The sequence below is a fragment of the Sardina pilchardus genome, chromosome 15 (genome assembly GCF_963854185.1).
Source record: "Sardina pilchardus chromosome 15, fSarPil1.1, whole genome shotgun sequence".
Taxonomy (NCBI): Eukaryota; Metazoa; Chordata; class Actinopteri; order Clupeiformes; family Clupeidae; genus Sardina; species Sardina pilchardus.
The window spans coordinates 10,779,556-10,797,568 of record NC_085008.1 but is presented as its reverse complement, the minus strand read 5'-3'; the positions used below and the strand labels follow the sequence as shown (position 1 = coordinate 10,797,568).

Below are 18,013 nucleotides of genomic sequence, written 5' to 3'. Positions count from 1 at the left end.
TAAACGTAGCTTGTCTTCACTTTAGGCAGTTGCCGCTACGTCTCTTGCATAATTGTCTAGCAGAGGCCAATTCTGCCCACTGGTAGGTAGCCCTTCAAGTGTTTGACCATGATCATAAGAACACCAGATTGTGTGTCCATTTGGCAAACTGACTTGCTGGTTGACCAAGGGGTCTCGTAAGAGTGGTGCATTGCATCAATGTCACAACTCCATGACATAGCCAGATTGCCTCATGTCAGGCATTTCTCCTTTCCCCTCCAAGATGGTGTTGCGTGCCCTTTGGTGACCTGATGCCTTGAATGACTTGCTTGTTTGTGTTTAACTGTCAGTGCGACCCCTCATCTCCAACGCTCCTCAGGGGCAAATGGGTTTATGTAAGGAAGCAAACAAGATGTGTGTGTGTGTGTGTGTGTGTGTGTGTGTGTGTGTGTGTGTGTGTGTGTGTGTGTGTGTTCAAGTGGGCCAAGCTCCTGACCTTGAGCTAGTTTGATGTGAGCCACAGTGCCAGTCAGGTCACCTCCTCCAGTCAGAGGGATGATGTAAAGCGTGTGAGGTAACTGTTCCCCTTTCAGTAATAGCACTGCACTCTGTGAATGAACATGGGGTTGAGATAGTCACTTTAGAGTTCCTTTGATCAGAAATGAGATAGAACTACCAAATTTGACATAATTTACCAAATAATGTTTGAATAAAATAGCATAAAATGAAAAATACCACTTTATTAATGAGTTTCGTAGATATGTCTGAAGTCAACTAAAATGAGAAAGAAAAAAGAAACTTAAATGACCCTCTGAGAGTGCAGACCAAGGGCAAATGTCATGTCTTGCAACATTAGCACACTAATGAAACTAAATCCATTGACCTGCCCCATGGGTCAGAGTCAGTCCACCATGTAATAGGTTCGTCCTGTCCTTAGCCCATGATAGACCTTTCCACCATGTTCTGTTCAACCTGTCGTTTTTAGATAGTCCTGAACAGAGACAACCGAACAGGGAAACAAACATCTCAAAAACACAACCTCATTTGCGGTGGTGATTCCTTAAAAAAAAAATCATATTCATGATTTTTAGCAGACTTAAAAAACTATAGAACAGTATGCAAATCCACTCCTTTAAGATGAGTGAAACGTATTTCATGTAGCCAAGGCTCCTTGATGAAAACCGCATCGGTCTTCCGGGCTCTTCCTGCGCATGCAGAAGCATGTGTGCCCCAGGCCAGGGCCCTGGCCACTGCACTGCCCCTAATGACATGTTCCATCACGTCCACCAGGCCGGGCTGCAGCTGGGTGGCCTGGGCTGAGTCATCTCTCCACCGCTGTTTACGGCGCCCTCCGCCTCAGTCCTCCCCCTGTCACTCACTTCCCATGGCCACTCCACCCTGGTGGAAAATGAAGACGGCGATCAAGTCCGTTTCACGAGGCCTCTGCTTACGCAGGCGTGACGATCGCGACTGACACATGCGGCACAATTTCGCTCTTGAATATAAAGATTTGGTTTAGCTGCCTCGGCTGTCTCATCATTTAGCTTTTATTTCTCCTGCCTCATTATCTCATAATAGGACACTTCTACTCATAGTCTTTCTATCCTCAACCACAAATGCGTCTGCCTCTGGTTAAAGGAGTCATCTATTTTTTTAACATCTAGAAATAGAGACAGTGGTATCAGTGGTAAACTAGAAATGCAATTCCAAGGAATTACCCGTGCATGAAAATGGCAAAAATGAAATGTAAAATATAATTTTTGGCGCGTAGCCCAGTTCTGAGAGAGTGAAGGAGTTGGACATAGAGTTAGAGTTCCTGCAATCTGATTGGCCGTTGGAATCCTGCAATCAGATTGGCTCCCAGAATCCTGCAATTTGATTGCATTCTTGCAATCAGATTGGCTGTTGGCATCCTGCAATCTGATTGGCTCTCAGAATCCTGTAATCTGATTGGCTGTTGGAATCGTGCAATCTGATTGGCTCCCAGAATCCTGCAATCTGATTGGCTGTTGGAAGCAAGTTGGCGTCTTTGGTTGAACTTGAGGTGTGAAAGCATCGTGATGTCATTAGATTTTAACACACGAACATTCGACCCATTGACTTACAATGGGGAAATTTTTGTACGTTTATGGCAAATATCTTAAAAAGTATAAAGTTGTCCAATGTCAAAGTTACATATCGCACCTGTCGTTTGAGAGACCTAACGATGGTTGAACAAAATTTGTACGTTAAATGGTTAGAGCTGAATTAATTGCGGAAAAAGTGGTCGGAAGAATAGTAATAAAAAGTCCAGCGATAACAGTATACACTGCATTCTCATGCACTGTAATTAATTGAGGTTATACTTTGAAATACAGTCAGTGGGATGTGATCTACTTCGACTTATAGTAGATGCTTCAGTGATGTCTTTGAGGTGCAATTGTGTTGTTTTTAACACATATCTGTGTCCAGATAGGGACACCACAGTTTGTGTTGTTTCCTTTGTTACACAATATGTGTTAAAAATAGCACAACGTGTTGAAAACAACACGACTTGTGTTGTTTTTAAACACATCTCTGTGTCCAGATAGGGACAACACATTTGTTTTAAGAGTGTAGATATTAAACTTGAAATTGGCTTGAAATGCTGAACAAGAGTGAAGAAATCACTCACAACAAAGAGAGTATATCAAACATGGCTCTGATTTGTTCACATAAAGCATAATTTGTTTTCATCAAAATATAGCATCTGAAATCTCTGAAATAACCCTTGAAGTCCTTGAGCAGGTATAGGGAACAAACAGGCCGCTGGGACCTGAGACTGGTTATGTCTTGGCCTGCATGCTGCTATGATTAACCAGCTCCCTGACGTCAATGGGGCGATGGGAGGCCGGTGAGGAGCCATCCCAGTAATGGGTCATGTGCTAAGTATAAACAGGTGCTCTGGGAGAGGCGCATCAGCTGTAGATGGTGTAGCTTAGCATAGCTCGTCCTACAAATATGCCTGCTCGATCTCGCTGACTCCTGCATGGCCCCCACCTCCTCCTCCTCCGTTATATCGCGATTCACCGCCCTTCCCTTGACTCGTCTTCGAACCCTGTGTGTAATCGCACCGCCCCCCCCCACCACGTCCCATGTCCCCACGTCTTCCTGAAACGCACTTGTGCGTCACCACATTTACATGCCGCTGCGCTCGCAAAAATCCAGTCACAGGCCCCTGTATCAAATGCCTGCGCATGGTGACAGTTTCTGGGGGGGGGAGGAGTGGGGAGACTTCTCTTGGTGCATGGTGTGGATAGCGGACATATAATGAGACACACACTTTCACACCTCCTAACCCCTCCCTGGAGAATATTACTCTTGTAAATGAAGACAGTAAATCAGGAAGGGTGATCTCCAGCCGGATCTATTTTTAAACCAGCCAATTAGGAGAGGAGCTTGGTGACGCTCTCGCTCTGCCTCGCCTACACTCCTACTGTAGTTCTGTTCTTCCCTTCAGAGGACCTCTCTCTTTCTTTCATATTTTCTAAGCCATTTCCACAGGCAGGATGAGGGTCAAACCTTCCACCCAAAGACATTTCAGATTGTGTGGTAAAATACATGTAATATAATAACTGTTTGAACAGTAAAATGTTCAGCCTTGTTTATTGTCCTCCAAGGTTAAAGCTTTTGGTATGACTTAATCTATTATATGGAATAGCCTGACATTACTGGAGATGAGGGGGACAGGGTTGGTCAGCTGAACTGTAGTGAGTGGTCCTCGTCTGAACAGTGACGGCGACTAAGGCTCCAGTAACGCAGATGCATGATAGATTGTCCAGATGTCTGTCTGGACATGAGATGATGTGAGTAATGTCTGTCTAGTCTCTCTTGAAGAAAGTGCTCTCCTCTTTCAGTCAGGGATCACTTTGCCATGAACGAGCCAAGTTCTTTTGTGCAGGTTTTACAGTCTGCGACGTGTTCAGGCGAGCCCCGGTCTGCAGTGGATAGGAGCCAGGGCTGGTCCGGTCTGAGCTTCCTTATGAGGCATCCCCACAGCTCAGCTCGGACTCGCCCGTCTCACTGCTCGACGCACAGCTTGAATAATAACAACTGCAGACTCAATTACCCACAACTATAAACAATTTTTATGATGCATTTCTAGAAAAGTTTCAGATGAATGTGAAAGCACCCCCTCTTTAGTACCAGGGTCCTGTCAAACTGTGTCAGACCTCATCAAGCACATACGAGAGAACTCAGTCCTATATTTCCATAATGCCATATTGTAATTCATCCCTTTCTCCTTTTCTGTCTGCCTCGTTCATCACTCTTATCATTCCCTACAGTATGTGCTTTGAGATCTCTAGCTCATTAATTAGTGTGTAACTGCAGGAGTTGCTACCTGGCGCAACACATTCCGCACAATCATTTGTGTTGTGTGCACAAAAAGGGATATTCTTCAGCTTTCCCTTTCCCTACTTTCTCTCTATCCCTTGCTTCACCCCGTTTCTCCCACCCAGCATCCATCCCTCTCCCTTCCTCCTCCGGGTGGGGTTCACGGCATCGCCAGGCCAAACATAAATAGCTCTTCGGGCTCAGTGGGTCGCCGGTCACCGTTGGTTTCTTACTGGTTGGCCGTGGAGCATCTGTCTGGAGCTGGTCACGCTCGGCTGCTGCTGCTGCTGCAGCGACCCTGCTCGGAATTTCCTCTGTTTCTTGAGGGTCTCGTTGGCACCGTGCGCATGGCAACATTACATCAGAGGTTCTAACCAGCGGAGCCGAGGCGGGGCCCTTCGCCCTGTTTGCACAGGATCTGCCCTCTGGCTGATGGCAACATAAGCTGTTTTCAAAATGTGATTGCAGAGCTCTCTCTCTTTTCCATATTTTCTCTGCTTTAAACGTCCCCCCTCCCTCTCTTTCCCTCTCTCTCTCTCTCTCTCTCTCTCTCTCTCTCTCCACTTCTTCCACAAACTTCTCTCCACCCACGTAGCCCCATATACACTCATGCAATGCTGAGCTGCTGTGGGAGTAAGAATGGCAGCGCTGGGAGTCCTCTGGGTGCAGTGAAGCTTGCAGTAGGGGAAGGGAAGGGTGAACATGGAAGGGGAGCTCTCATTCTCTCTCATTCTCTCTCTCTCTCTCTCTCTCTCTCTCTCTCTCTCTCTCTCTCTCCCTCTTTCTCTCCCACCCTCTCCCCAGAGGATGAATCTGCCAGTGCTGCTGCCATGGCTGAGGAACTCAGAGGCACTCTGACATTTGCTGGTAGGAGCGTGTGGCTAGCCTCACATGGACCGCTGTCAGCAGATTCACAGCAGGACGGGGACGTGCGAGGACAGGAGCCATTAGGAAGAGGAGAGGAAGGGGCAGAGGGGATTAAAGTAGGCATTACCAGGGCCACACAGGACCAAAGGTTCTCTGAATATGAACCAAATCATTCCCCGGCTCTCTTTTTTCTCAGTCTGTCTGCCACATATTCAGTCATGCACACACACACACACACACACACACACACACACACACCACACTCACACAATCAAACAGACACACTTTCTCTGTCTAACTGTCAGGGAGAGAGATGAACTGAAACAGACAGCTCCTCCATTTTGTGACTTTACTGTACTTAGTTTATTCCATTCCATGCTGTCATGTAGACTGCTTCCTTACAGACACGTGCACAGACCCTCTCTGCTACTACAGAGATGAAATCAGCAGCTGTGTGCATGAGATATCCTTGCAATGACGCACGCATGCTGATAAATGGACATATCTAGTCCTCAAAAATATTTGACTGCATCAGCAGTTGGTACAGTATGCCATGGCTGGACAACCATGATATCAAAAGGAGGAAAAGGAGAAAGAAGGAATTAAAAAAAATGTAAAAAAAACTCACAGTTTCCTCTTGTCATACAAACTGTTTGTATATATTTGTAAATACTGAAGAAGACATTATGCTGAAACATATGTGTACAGAGACATTTTTTTAACAAAATAATAATCAAGTCCACAGACAATTTGAACAGTATTCTGCATGTTATATTTTGGTTACATGGCAAATTAAATTGATTCTTTTGTTTCAGTAATGCTGGCAAAGACACACTGTGTCAACGGGAAAGGTTGATTATGAGACAGACTGCTTGATGATTAGAAAAAATAGGCAGAAAGCTGTTACATAATTCTAACATTTAATATTGATCACTATGTAGCCTATCAATGATCAGCGGTAGGAAATTAGATGAATGAAACGTAGGCCTGCAATGAAATTAATAAATAATTGTCATATTAAAAAGTTAAAATTAAGACATAATAATTGAAATAAGGAATTTTTTTTAAAGGTGTTAGATATGCAAAACAGACATTTTTAGGCAATTTAGTGTTTGAGACCTCGGAAAAAAACAACAGGTGTGCTCAATTTCTCTGTGGTGATTCTTTCATCCGAGACTTAAGGAAGAGGCCTACAAATCTTAAGATCTCCATTACATTCTCTAGCCTACCACATGGTTAATTTTATCTACATTTTCTTCCTATAGCGAGACACTGATATATGACTTTATTTTGAACAACTTCACCTTAAGTGAATTCTGTGAATGTGGTTTTGCAGGAAAAGTCACTGAACGTCCACACACGCTCCAGCTCGTGACAGACAGTCAGGCACAAGTGAGTATCACTAGACTATTGACCATTTTATGAAGCGAATACATCGAATTAACTGTCGAAGCAGTCTACTTGGTAGCGGACGTTTGCTTGAATGACACGCGATCAAACTAACTTTTCCTCAGAGAAGACTTGACCCGATGCCAGAGAGGTGACTATAACTCTCTTTTCTTTATTTGAGTTGGCAAAGTACTCCGTCTAGTCAGACGCAGACGCGCTTCCGTGTTTATATTGCGCAAGCACTACAGTATGTGCTAATCAGGAGGGCGTAAAGTTAACAAATTATCTGTGTGCATGCTTTGTGCAGACATTAATCCCTTAACAAAGTTGTGTGAATGTCAAACATTTGTCATTTCAAGCGAAAGTCAATATATTATGGCCGCTTAACGAAACCATGAGGGATTTTCGGTCCTCCGAAATTATGTAACAGGGCGGTTTGAAGGCGTCACAAGGATTTCTACATTTTGAATAAAACAAACAGGTTGTGTGCAGATGTGTACAAAGGAGTATGACGCATTTTATAGAAGTAGCCTAGTGTGTTTAATGTGCTGACTTGTATCCTTCTATTATTCCTCTGAGAGGCACTTGAATGATTAGAACCATATCGACTGTAAGTAGCCTACCACTGCTATAGCCTACGAAATGAAAGATGAATAGAAAGAACTGTACAGCAATCAAAGGGAAATCAAATTATTTCACAACAGTTGCAACTACAGTAGAATTTTAATTGATATCTTAGACGCAATAAAGGCCGTTAATTGCAACGTTTTACTAACGCAAGCTGCATCAGATAATGCATTTAATTTAGTAAACAGAAAAAAAATGATGTTTTAAGATAAAAGTTACTGTTGGCTGCTTAGAGGGAGGATAAGTTGAAGGGAAAAACGAGCTGAGTAGAGAGCAGAGAGGAGGGAGGGAGCTGTCGTGACATGGAGAATGAGCTCAGTCAAGGCTTGGCTGTGGATTGCAGGCCCTTTGGTCGACCCCCTTGAAATGGCTGATGACTTGTCTCTGTGCTACAGCACATGAGGGAACTGGAGGGAGTCATCCTGTAAGGGCCGCGTACATTGAGTTTTTTGGCTGACAAAGCTGGGGAAAACCTAGGGTGAGGTGGTGTTTGGATCACACTTCTACACAGGAAAGATCCCTTATGTGACAAATGGGGGGAAACCTGAGAATGGGGGAAATTTTGGACTGATGGTAACTGTGCAATAGTGAAACAGGTTGTGAATGACATACAGATGCTCAGATGTGTTTAGCTCATGACGACTGAGGGTGCCTGAGGTTCATTACACCAAATGGCAGCTGTCTCACTGCTGGTTGTGCTGTCACGTGCAGTGGGTTTAAATGAGTCACAGGCTGGAGTGATCCACATGTGTAATCTGTCTTCTCACAAAATAGACCGTCTGCGGTGATCCTTATGACCCTCATTGATTCAGACCTATTTGGTCCTACCCTCTCACAGCAAATGCGCATACAGTCTACCTTGCTACTAGCTACAGCCAAACAACAAGTCTTTACAAGTTCCTGTTGGTTGATAAAATGTGTACTGTGTATAATCTGATGCCAGTTTGACAAGGTGATGGTCCACTGTCTATTACAACAGAATTGTGTTCATTCTTTTCAGTCCATTTGGGTTTTTTTTTCACTTGATGCAAGATCATAACTCGAGCCAGAGGTGGGGCGCTCTGTGAAGTCAGCAAATGAGTGATTCAGGCACTCACACCCACTGGAGGGAATCTAGCAGCTGGTTAAAGTTTATTGCACATCCCCGCTATTGAACCACATCAAAGGGCCTGGGGGGATCGCAAGACACTGTCAAGAAGGGTGTTTGTGTGCATGCGTGCATGTGTGTGTGTGTGTGCATACACTCCAAGGGAGTTTTGTGTGGTTTCTGGATTTGAGAAAGTTCAGTGTAGCAGTCAAGCAGTACTATGTTATCAGAACACCACCAGCATGCCATGCCTTGATGTACCCCATTTAGTCTTTCTTTTGAAATTCCCTAGAATGTTGGCTGACATTTGATTCGTCTTATTTTGGTCTAGTTTGGCGTGCATGTGTGCGTGCGTGTGTGTATGTATGTGTGTGTGTGTGTGTGTGGATGGATAGCGGGGATAGCTGAGGGGACCTGATCCCTGACTGGCGTCACTGTCCACATGCAGATGACCGGGTTGTCATAGCCCACAGAGGAACAGCTGCTGGGGCTTGCGTGCCCTCTTGCATACCTCCTAAATCTGCCCCCCGGCCCACCAACCTTCAAGAGGGAGCGTCAGGAGCTTTAGGCAGGGCACCCTCCCCCCTTTCCCCACCCTATCACTAGGCTGACCTGGATCTGTGAGGGGTCGTGACTCCATGTGGACAAACAATAACAAGCCTTGGCTCAGACTGGTGCACGTGCAGGACAGGCATTCGCAGCAGATATGCCCCCCCCCCCCCCCCCCCTCCGTAGGGACAGGGTGACTCACAGGGACGGGGAGCGAGAGAGCAGTGGGCAGCTGAAACGGGTAACAGTGCATATGAATGCTGATCTGTTGCATCGGGAATTTGGTTTCCTTCTAGAGAAACAAGGTCCCTCGCCCTTTGTTTTAGGATGGAGCCTGATTACTCCTGATGACGCCCCTCCCTGGCATGTCCAGTACATGTGTTTTTATGTTTTCCATGCACTTGCCCGCTCTTGGGACATAGTCGGTCCCATTTTCTGAGGAATTGGAGGTCTTTCCTGGCAGACTCCTCAGGAAAAGGTACAGTACATGATGTACAATACAAGTACAATAGAATCCCCTTGACGCATCATTAGCTTATTTATGAGACCAGTGTACTCCCAGCAGCTTTATATTGTGGGATTTTCAAGGCTTTTTTCTTCGCCCAGGTGAAAAAAACCCAATGAGTGATCCCAGGCCACAGGAGAGCCGAGAGGTCTGGGATGAGCACCCTCGAAAAGCACTGTCCCTGGAGCTGAGCCTCCTCCCAGCCAGGAATCCAGGAACAGTGGGGATTAGGGCTCATTTAAACCCTTGTGGGTGAGCCGAGGTCTGGTAGTGCGTCATGCCGACATGCAGTCTGACAGATGTGGGATTTTTTTGTGTGTGTGTGTGTGTGTGTTCTGGTGGTGAGTAAGATGTGTTGGCTGCAAGGCTGGGAGTGCTGCTGGATGCGAACATGTCCTCTCCTGCTGTTCCACCGGCAGGGAAAGCGAAGCGGATCATCCCGGCAAGCTCTTGTTTCTGATGCGCGCACGTTTGGAGAGTGTGTAGGAGTGCCCCAATTTCACAATCCCCTTTTCTTGCCGCCTGTGTGTTTTTCCAGGTTATAGCGTTAGCTCCGCTCCGCGCATGTTCGTCTGTGAGAAGGGCCGGAGCGCCTCTTCAGGGTGACCCCCACCTGTGCTGCGGGAAGCCAATCTAGTCCAGTCCGGGGTCGATCGCTTGCAGGCATGCGGGCCCAGGTATGGGTGCAGCTCTGATGAATGGAGACCAAAAAAAAAGCTCTTCATCCCATTTCCAGGACCTGCCACCAAACTGCGTCACTCGCTCGCCTCTAGAGTGCTGAGGCACCGTCACTGCATACGCGCAACCCAAATTACAAAGAATGGGCCGTTGCATAAAGAAGGGAAATCGAGAGGTGCGAGGATGAGCGGGGGTTGATTTTGTGTTGGTTCTCATTGTGTGCTCCTTCAGGATGGACTCATTTTGATTCCAGAAACCTCGTAAGAGTGTCATGGGATCTGTTGCAAAGGGGCAGAGTGGAGGCGGGGGGAGAGAGGATGAGAAATGCACACAGGGTCATGCGGTGGTGGGTTTGGGAGTGGCGGCGAGATGTTTGGAGATGTGCTGCTGCTGATCGCGGAGTGAGTTGTCTCTGTTTATTTAGGTCTGAGTCTCCCTGTGGATATGGTAGATGGGAGGAATAACAGTGCCATGACATCAGTGGGTTACGGCATCTGAACTCTTGCCTACTGCCACTCCCCTATAGCCTCTCACAATTACCATGCTCTGTATTTTCTTTCTTTTTTATCATTCTGTGTTTCTCTCTCTCTTTCTCTCTCTCCATAGGCTCACAGTGCATATAAAACACCAGTGTCCTTTTCTCCTGACATCTGCTGCTTTGAGGAAAGGCACTTGGCTCCAAATTAGTTTAGACAAGGCCTCAACCCCCATATTACATACAAATCCACACAAACTTGGCCCAGAGATGAAACTGACCAAAACTAGGGCAAACTGTGCCACACACATAGACTGCAGATCGTAGAGTGAAGATCGGACGGTCTTTCGAGGAACGGTCTGGCTTAATAAACAGGAGACATCTTCGCTGCAGAAGCAGTTGCTGTGGAAACTAGCAGTTGCTATGTAAGCCTTGTCTCTTACCTTTATGAAACTAGGGCACTTACTTCAGCTTTTTTTTTAGATATCTAGAATATGCAGGGGAATGAATTGTTGACAACAGCTAAGATTTAGACTTGTTTGAACTGCATTAAAGTATAAACAACAATGTGGCATTTCTCTCAAACAACTGGGTGAACTCCTGCTTCTAGTCTATTGGTTCAGACCACAGATATTAATCTCGGACACAATACGGGCTCAAGAAAATACTAGTTTGTGTTATTGTGTTCTCTGTGTTCAGTTCCAGGTTTTTCAGTTAGACGACTAGAATTTACTGAAGGGTCATCGCTTGCACGTAGGGTTCTTTACCTAAAAGATGTTCAAAGCCATACGCACAGTGCATGGAAACTTCTGGATAATGTACCACCACCACTTTTCTATGTTTGTCTATGATTCATCATCATTTACTCTGCTCTGCGCTTATTTTACATGCATTCTGAGCTAGTTCATCCAAACAGAGGCTTTCCACAATTCCCTCAGCTACTTTAATGTCCATATTTAGAATCTTTGGTCTCTCAACGGTTGACTAAATTCCAGGATGAGACTAATCACCGAAGCCTGCTCACCCAGTTGCACTGGGCTTTCCACAGAAAGGCGCACGGTTCCCTGCACGGGGCCAGACGATGTGCCCCGCGTCTCGCGTTTCCGCGGCGACCCACCTCATTGCCCTGCCCTGGGTGATGGTTGATGAGGGATGCTGATTAGGGAGCGACCCGAAGAAGCGGGGGGCGAAATTCCTGCGGTGGCCTGCGACGTGACGCGATGCAGGAGATTAGCTCCCGGTCTGTCTGCTACTCTGCTGTGCCTACGTGCTGTTTGTCCAGTGAAGCCCTCATCAGACCGTCACGGGCAGCCACCCCTCTGCCACACACACACACACACACACACACATTCACTCACTCAGACCCTCATTAACTCAGTTCCTGTTCCCTTACTGGCAAAAGCATTTTTATGTACATGTAGTCCAGGCCTTTTAGCGTAATTAGGATCTATTTCCTCACTCCATGTTGCTGTGTTTTGGTGTGGACAGAAGAGACTCAAAACAGTTTTTTTCACCAAAAACCAAAGTAGCCATTTTGGATCATTCGCTGTAGTTTTTTTTTTTTTAATTCTTATCCAGATCAGTGAGTGTATGGTGACAGATTTTTCCATGCACGTTCCAGGATGAAGATGATGGATTTCTCTAAGCATGTACACCGCACCCGTGTCTTGTATTCAGTGAGAAATGCATTCTTTGTAATCAGGGAGTCTTATCAAACGGATCATTCGGTGTCCCTCCCTCCATACAATACTGCCCATGGGGGTGGACGGCTCTGCAGCCGGTCGCTGTGTCCGCCGCTGCCAGCGACTGGGCCCCATGATTGGATGTCTGGACTGCGCCTGAGCCACAGACCTATTGATGTGGGCCGTCCCCCCCTCCTCCAAAGCCCAGAGGATCAGATTGATTGACTGTGATGTGAAGTTAAAACCACATTAGATTAGTTAGTTCAGCCCTTTTAGAGGAATGAGAGTCTTCATTGAAATGTGTGGCTTGGTGTGTGCCGCTGCATCTGGTTTAGGTTGTGTGCGCTCTTGCCCTGGTTTGCTGCCCACTGCTGTTTATCTTCGTTTGCGTCTCTCATTGGCTGCTTTTTGATTGAGGCTTTTAGAGTTGGGCCCAGACCAACTGCATTCTAGCCCTTAGAGCATACCCAAGCAGATCTCCTCATGGGGAGAATCCTGCTTTGTGTGATTTTCTTTTCAACTGGCGTGTGTGTGCGTGTGCGTGTGCGTGTGCGTGTGCGTGTGCGTGTGCGTGTGCGCGTGTGTGTGTGTGTGTGTGAGAAGTCAACATCACTTGAAAGTCAACATCACTCTCCTGTATGATAACCCTTGAAGGAAAAACTGCCTATATTGAACTACATTATGAATATGAGGATGTGTTTAGTTCCTTACTTCCTTTCTGCTCAGTCAGTGCCCACTCTCAGTGTCCAGACGCCCTGGGGCACGACGTTCGTGTCTCAGCCTCAGCTCTCCGAGGTTGAGATCAAGCGGGACATGGAAGGTGTGTGTGCAGTGCACTCAGTGCGTATTGATTCCTGCAGTCTAGCTCTGCCCTCCACTGGAGGAGAGGGGGACCGAAAAAGTAGGTCAAACCCAGGCGGAGGGAGGGAGCGAGGGAGCGAGGGAGGGAGGGAGGGAAGGAAGGCGAGGAGCGCGAGCATCTGTTTTGCTCATTAAAAAGCGGCGGGTGATGGCTGCCGTGGATGAGCCACAGACCCCGGGCAGCATGAAGGGCCAGCGCCGCCATCCCCGCTCCCCACATGTACTGTATGTTTGCCATCGCCATGGACACTGTGGAGGGGAAGCACTTTTTTTTTTTAGAGGATTTAAAGTAGCCACATGATGATGACCGCAAGGTCTGTCTTTGTCTGGCATAAAGTAGTGGGATTAATATGCCCTGTGAATTGACTGGACAGGGGCACCATTGACGGGAGCCCTGGCCTATGTGTACGTGGAATAAAAATACATCTTTACAGATTGCTTGATGCTGATCTTGGATGATGGTGAATGAGCAGTAGACATGCGTTGGCTCTCTCAGTCAAGCAGACATAAGTTATGCACCAAGTACTGCACATGAAGTACTTGGTGATACTTTTTAGGGTGTCATTCAATGCCCAAAGTGACGGAGATTATCACACTGGTGTTTGGCTGGTGTGTGTATGTGTGTGTTAGCACTGGCTCGTTGTTGAGTGATGCATAAATTTAGCATCCACAGAAAAACAGATTCTTGTCGTGGCTGCTTGATGGGCTTGACATTCAGCGTGCTTCTAGGAAACCAATAAGAATCATTCTAAGAAAGCAAAACTTGACCCCCTGTGCTACCTGTTATGTTTAGAGTGCTAATAACTGAGTGGTGTCTTCACTTAGCAGAGTAGGCGATGGCTACACAGACTACCGGTCCTGTTGAGAAAGTAAATCAAAAAAGGCAGGAAAATGTTGCCCTCTGAAGAAATTGTAGACATAAGTCTTTGCTGAAAAAGATTTTTACTGAAAGACAGCAGACGTTTCAGCCGTTAGCCTGTTCTCAATGCTCGTACTGAGACTTTGTTTTGACGCACCTGTTTAAAATATCATCTAGAGCGCAATAGGACATCCCTACCTTGAGAAAGTAAATCAATAAAAGTGGTTGTGTTGTATTTTGATCATAAATGTAGTATGAAAGATTGTTTATGTATTAATAATCTAAAATGAATGTGTTGGTCAGGCCCAGTTTGTCAGAATGCCAGGTTATTTTTTAGGAGCAGCTGATACCAGTGCTACCAGTGGGGTCCAAAATCTGATACCAGATCTTGGACCTCACCACCTAATGTAGGCCTATAGCAATGGAGCTGTAGTGTATTAGCAGTTATTGGGAAAAGCCAGACAGAGAGACTGGGCTAGACATTGTCTCCTCTTGTGCAGACACAAAAACAATAACTGAGTTAGTTAGACAAGCAGACTTCTCCATTCACAGAGTCAGGCTGAGGCCCGGCTGTTGCCATGACACCCAAGACAGACAAGTGGAATTTATGTGAACTGATTGTGCGCTACTGGAATGTCACGTCTGTCACCATGGCAACGGGCGTCTACGTGACCACCATGGTCAATGCAGTCATTCATGTTGTTGGTAGACTTGACACGGTCAGCCGACGCATAGCAAGGTCTCGTCTTACAGGCGCTAAATCTTATTTGCGTTCCAGAACTGCCAACTCTTCAGCCAGGGGCTTTAGTAGGCTAGAGATACTGATTGGGACATCTCGCCCACCCAATTGGCCAGATTTCCACAGGATTGCACAAGAGAGGGTTAAAGCGGAGTAATCAAGGATCTTTGATTGCACTGTAGTTTAAGGTGAAAATAGTATATACTATACTGTATGTCTCTGTAGAGTGCAACCAATTCCACGAAGACTGACCAAAGACATGTCATTTATTTCCTGTTGTAATAAAAAGATAAGATGGTGTGCTGGGACACTTCACTTTAAGATGGCCGCTAGTGAACACAGACCTCTGACATGGATGGAGGACTGGATAGACGGGGCCCACCGGTGGGGTTCCTCTGTGTGTGGCTTGTCTGTGTGGGGAAATGGCCGTGTTGATACATGTGTTTAATATCTTCAGTTACAGCTGCGCTGGCTCTGCCCTGCCCTATCCCACTGTCCAGCCAAGGCCTTTGACGATGGGGTTAACCTCTGAGCAACAGAGAGCCCTCTCATTTCGAACCAGAATTCTGCCACAGAAATGCCCCACAAAATTGCATTACAAATGGAATCAACGCTTTATCGGCATGGCCATTTCACTAGTTAATGCAGATTTAACCCCCCACACACGCACACTATTCAAAAATCTTAACGGCTACAAAACAACCCATAACGGCTACAAAAGTCCAAGACTAGATAAACAGAAGTTTGGTTTTGGAATATTGCCGTCTGCTTTCCGAAAACCTCTCTGCCATCATCCTCATGACATCACAAGGAAACAGTGGTGGTCATTCCCGAGACGCGAGGTTGGTCTAGAGGATGCCAAGGGTTTGCCCTGTAATCTCGGAGAATAACAACCATCCATCATATGTGAGGTTTGCTTGGTTTTAGGTGTTCTCTCAATAGAACTCTTGTCAAAAGACTATGTTCCATGTAATATTTTTTATACATCTTTCACCACAAGTGGTCTTTATTCAACTCTCAATTCACTGTAAGGATTTACGTTTACATTTATTCATTCTGCAGATGCGTTTATCCAAAGTGATTCACAGCAAGAGAATAACATTCAAGCTACAGCTAAGAGGAGACTTTGGCCCAATCCCATTGCACCCCTTCGCTCTACCCCTTTCCCCTACCCCGCCGCTTTGCGCGTTCACGTGTAGGGGTATGTATGTCCCAATTTCCATGAAGGCAGAGGGGTAGGGCTATATACCCCTCCAAATTGGGACAAATGAAGATTTTTCAGAGGCACACTTCAGACGGAGGGGTATGAGCAAGGGCAAGGGGAAAGGTGTAGGGGAAGGGGTAGGAATTAGAAATGGGATGGGCCCTTTAGCTAGGAATTCCCACTGCATCTGTCAATACTCTCACTAGAGGCTAGGAGTAGGCCTGCCTACAGGATAATTCTGGTCCAAATGTAGGAGGAGGAGAGGGTGCTAGAGGAGAGCAGAGAGGGAAGAATATTTCGGCGCTGCATTTATCTGGATGTTGGTTAATGCAGGTTGTTAGTCTTTTAGGTATGTTTTGTAGATTTTGTAGTTTTGTAGCCCTCATTCATTCTCTAGCCATCTAGACAACCATAAAATTTTTAGCCCTTTGAAAATCACTGGAAATTGTAACCTTTCCTTGTTTTATCCTTAATACATTGTATGTGGAGAACTCAAATACTGGCACATTTATACATTTGGGTTTGTAAAGAGTAAAAGATTCATATTAATTGTTTGATACCAAATTGGTACAAAACGTAACTCTACATACATATTGTTTTGTGTAGCGACTTGTTATTTGTTATTTTTTACATTTGTTTGTTTGTCTTGGTGTCACAGGCACGCTGGCGACTACGCCGCTCCATCCAGCCTGTTTTGTCTGATGTACAGTATGTTTCTTGTATGTCTGATTGTTTGTTTTACAGCACTTTGGTCAACTGTTGTTCTTGACATTGACATTGACATAAAATAGGCCCCAGTCGTGGCGCGACTGGCTGGGGCACCTGCACCGCACGCCGGCGACCCGTGTTCGATTCCCGCCCCGTGGTCCTTTCCGGATCCCACCCCTACTCTCTCTCCCACTCGCTTCCTGTCACTCTACACTGTCCTGTCACATTAAAGGCATAAAAGCCCAAAAAATATATTTAAAAAAAAAAAAAAAAAAAAAAAATTGGGCTAAACATGAATAATACTTTTCTAAATATTTATGCCCTCTCATGCAACCAGTAACCAGAGTTCAACTCTGATCTCTGACCACAGTGTGCATGCACTATTGGCAAAATATGATGTCAAACTTGCACAAACTTGCATGTGTTTTTCAGGCTGTAAAGACTCATTCATTATAAGCAAGGTTTGTTTTCATGTTCTTGTGGAGGGCGTTCATTTGTTAAAAGAACGATGCTAACCTCCGTGGTTGTGTGACTGAAGGTAATCTTAACCCATTGTATACAGTCTATGATCTTTCTTTACTCTCATTTAGCTGTATTTTTTATCAGATCTTAGTGAAATCAGACTTTTATTTTTTATTTCTAGTAGGATAGAATGATTTGGTTGGACTGCTTGGTTCATGTTGCATAATCCACTATGACTTGACCAGTCCAGCAGTCTGCTTCAAGTGGATCTGCTTACTGTGTGCATCGCTGCTGTAACTTGATTAAAATGTGCATTCATGTGTCAGGGTATTGGATTCATTTAATTTGATACTGAAATTGCGCAGCAACTCCTATGGCCAAACACGGTCATTGGCCACCTGACATATTAGGACAGCCTGGTGTTGCATAATCATATCATATAAGAGATCCTCACTGTGAAAACCAAGCTCAGTGACCTCTCCGATTAGTTCACAACTCCTCACAACACAAGTTGTCACCGCCTCACAGAGGTTATGCAGTAGCATAAGTCCATCACTAGGTGGTGCCATTTTGTCTGTTTGTTTGAGCAGCATGTCGTCATAGATTTGAGTTTTTTATTGATGTATCCATTCCATAGAATACAGACATTAAACTGAGCAAAATGAATACAGGTCCCTTGAAAAGGATTTAGATGTAATTTCAGCCATTCCTTATTTTCTCTGTTTTACCCAGTGTGTGTGCTTGTGTGTGCACAGATTGTGTGCGCCTGCATTTGTATTTTTGCGATTTCAGTGCTAGTCACCTGTGTAATAATGTCTCTGGAATTGTCGCTCTAGAATCCCTGAAACAGTTACCCAGTATTAAAACTCTGATATCTATACCTCTCCTCCCTCTCTCCCTCCCTCCCTCCTTTTCTCCATACTTCTCTCTGTGTGTCTCTCTCTCTCTCTCTCTCTCTCTCTCTCTCTCTCTCTCTCTCTCTCTCTGCT

At 45.6% G+C, this 18,013-nt stretch overlaps 1 protein-coding gene across 3 annotated transcripts in view; it reads left to right on the top strand.

The window, feature by feature from the left end:
* The first annotated feature begins 6,415 nt into the window (after positions 1–6,415).
* The window catches only part of sgip1a (SH3GL interacting endocytic adaptor 1a), a 67,805-nt gene continuing 56,207 nt past the window's right edge, over positions 6,416–18,013 (top strand). For 2 of the 3 annotated variants that reach the window (XM_062556226.1, XM_062556225.1), the window contains exon 1: positions 6,558–6,739. The gene's annotated coding sequence lies outside the window, so the exon portion shown is untranslated. Of the gene's footprint in view, positions 6,435–6,535; positions 6,740–18,013 lie in introns of those variants that run through there. The other variant, XM_062556224.1, reaches the window with a different exon arrangement.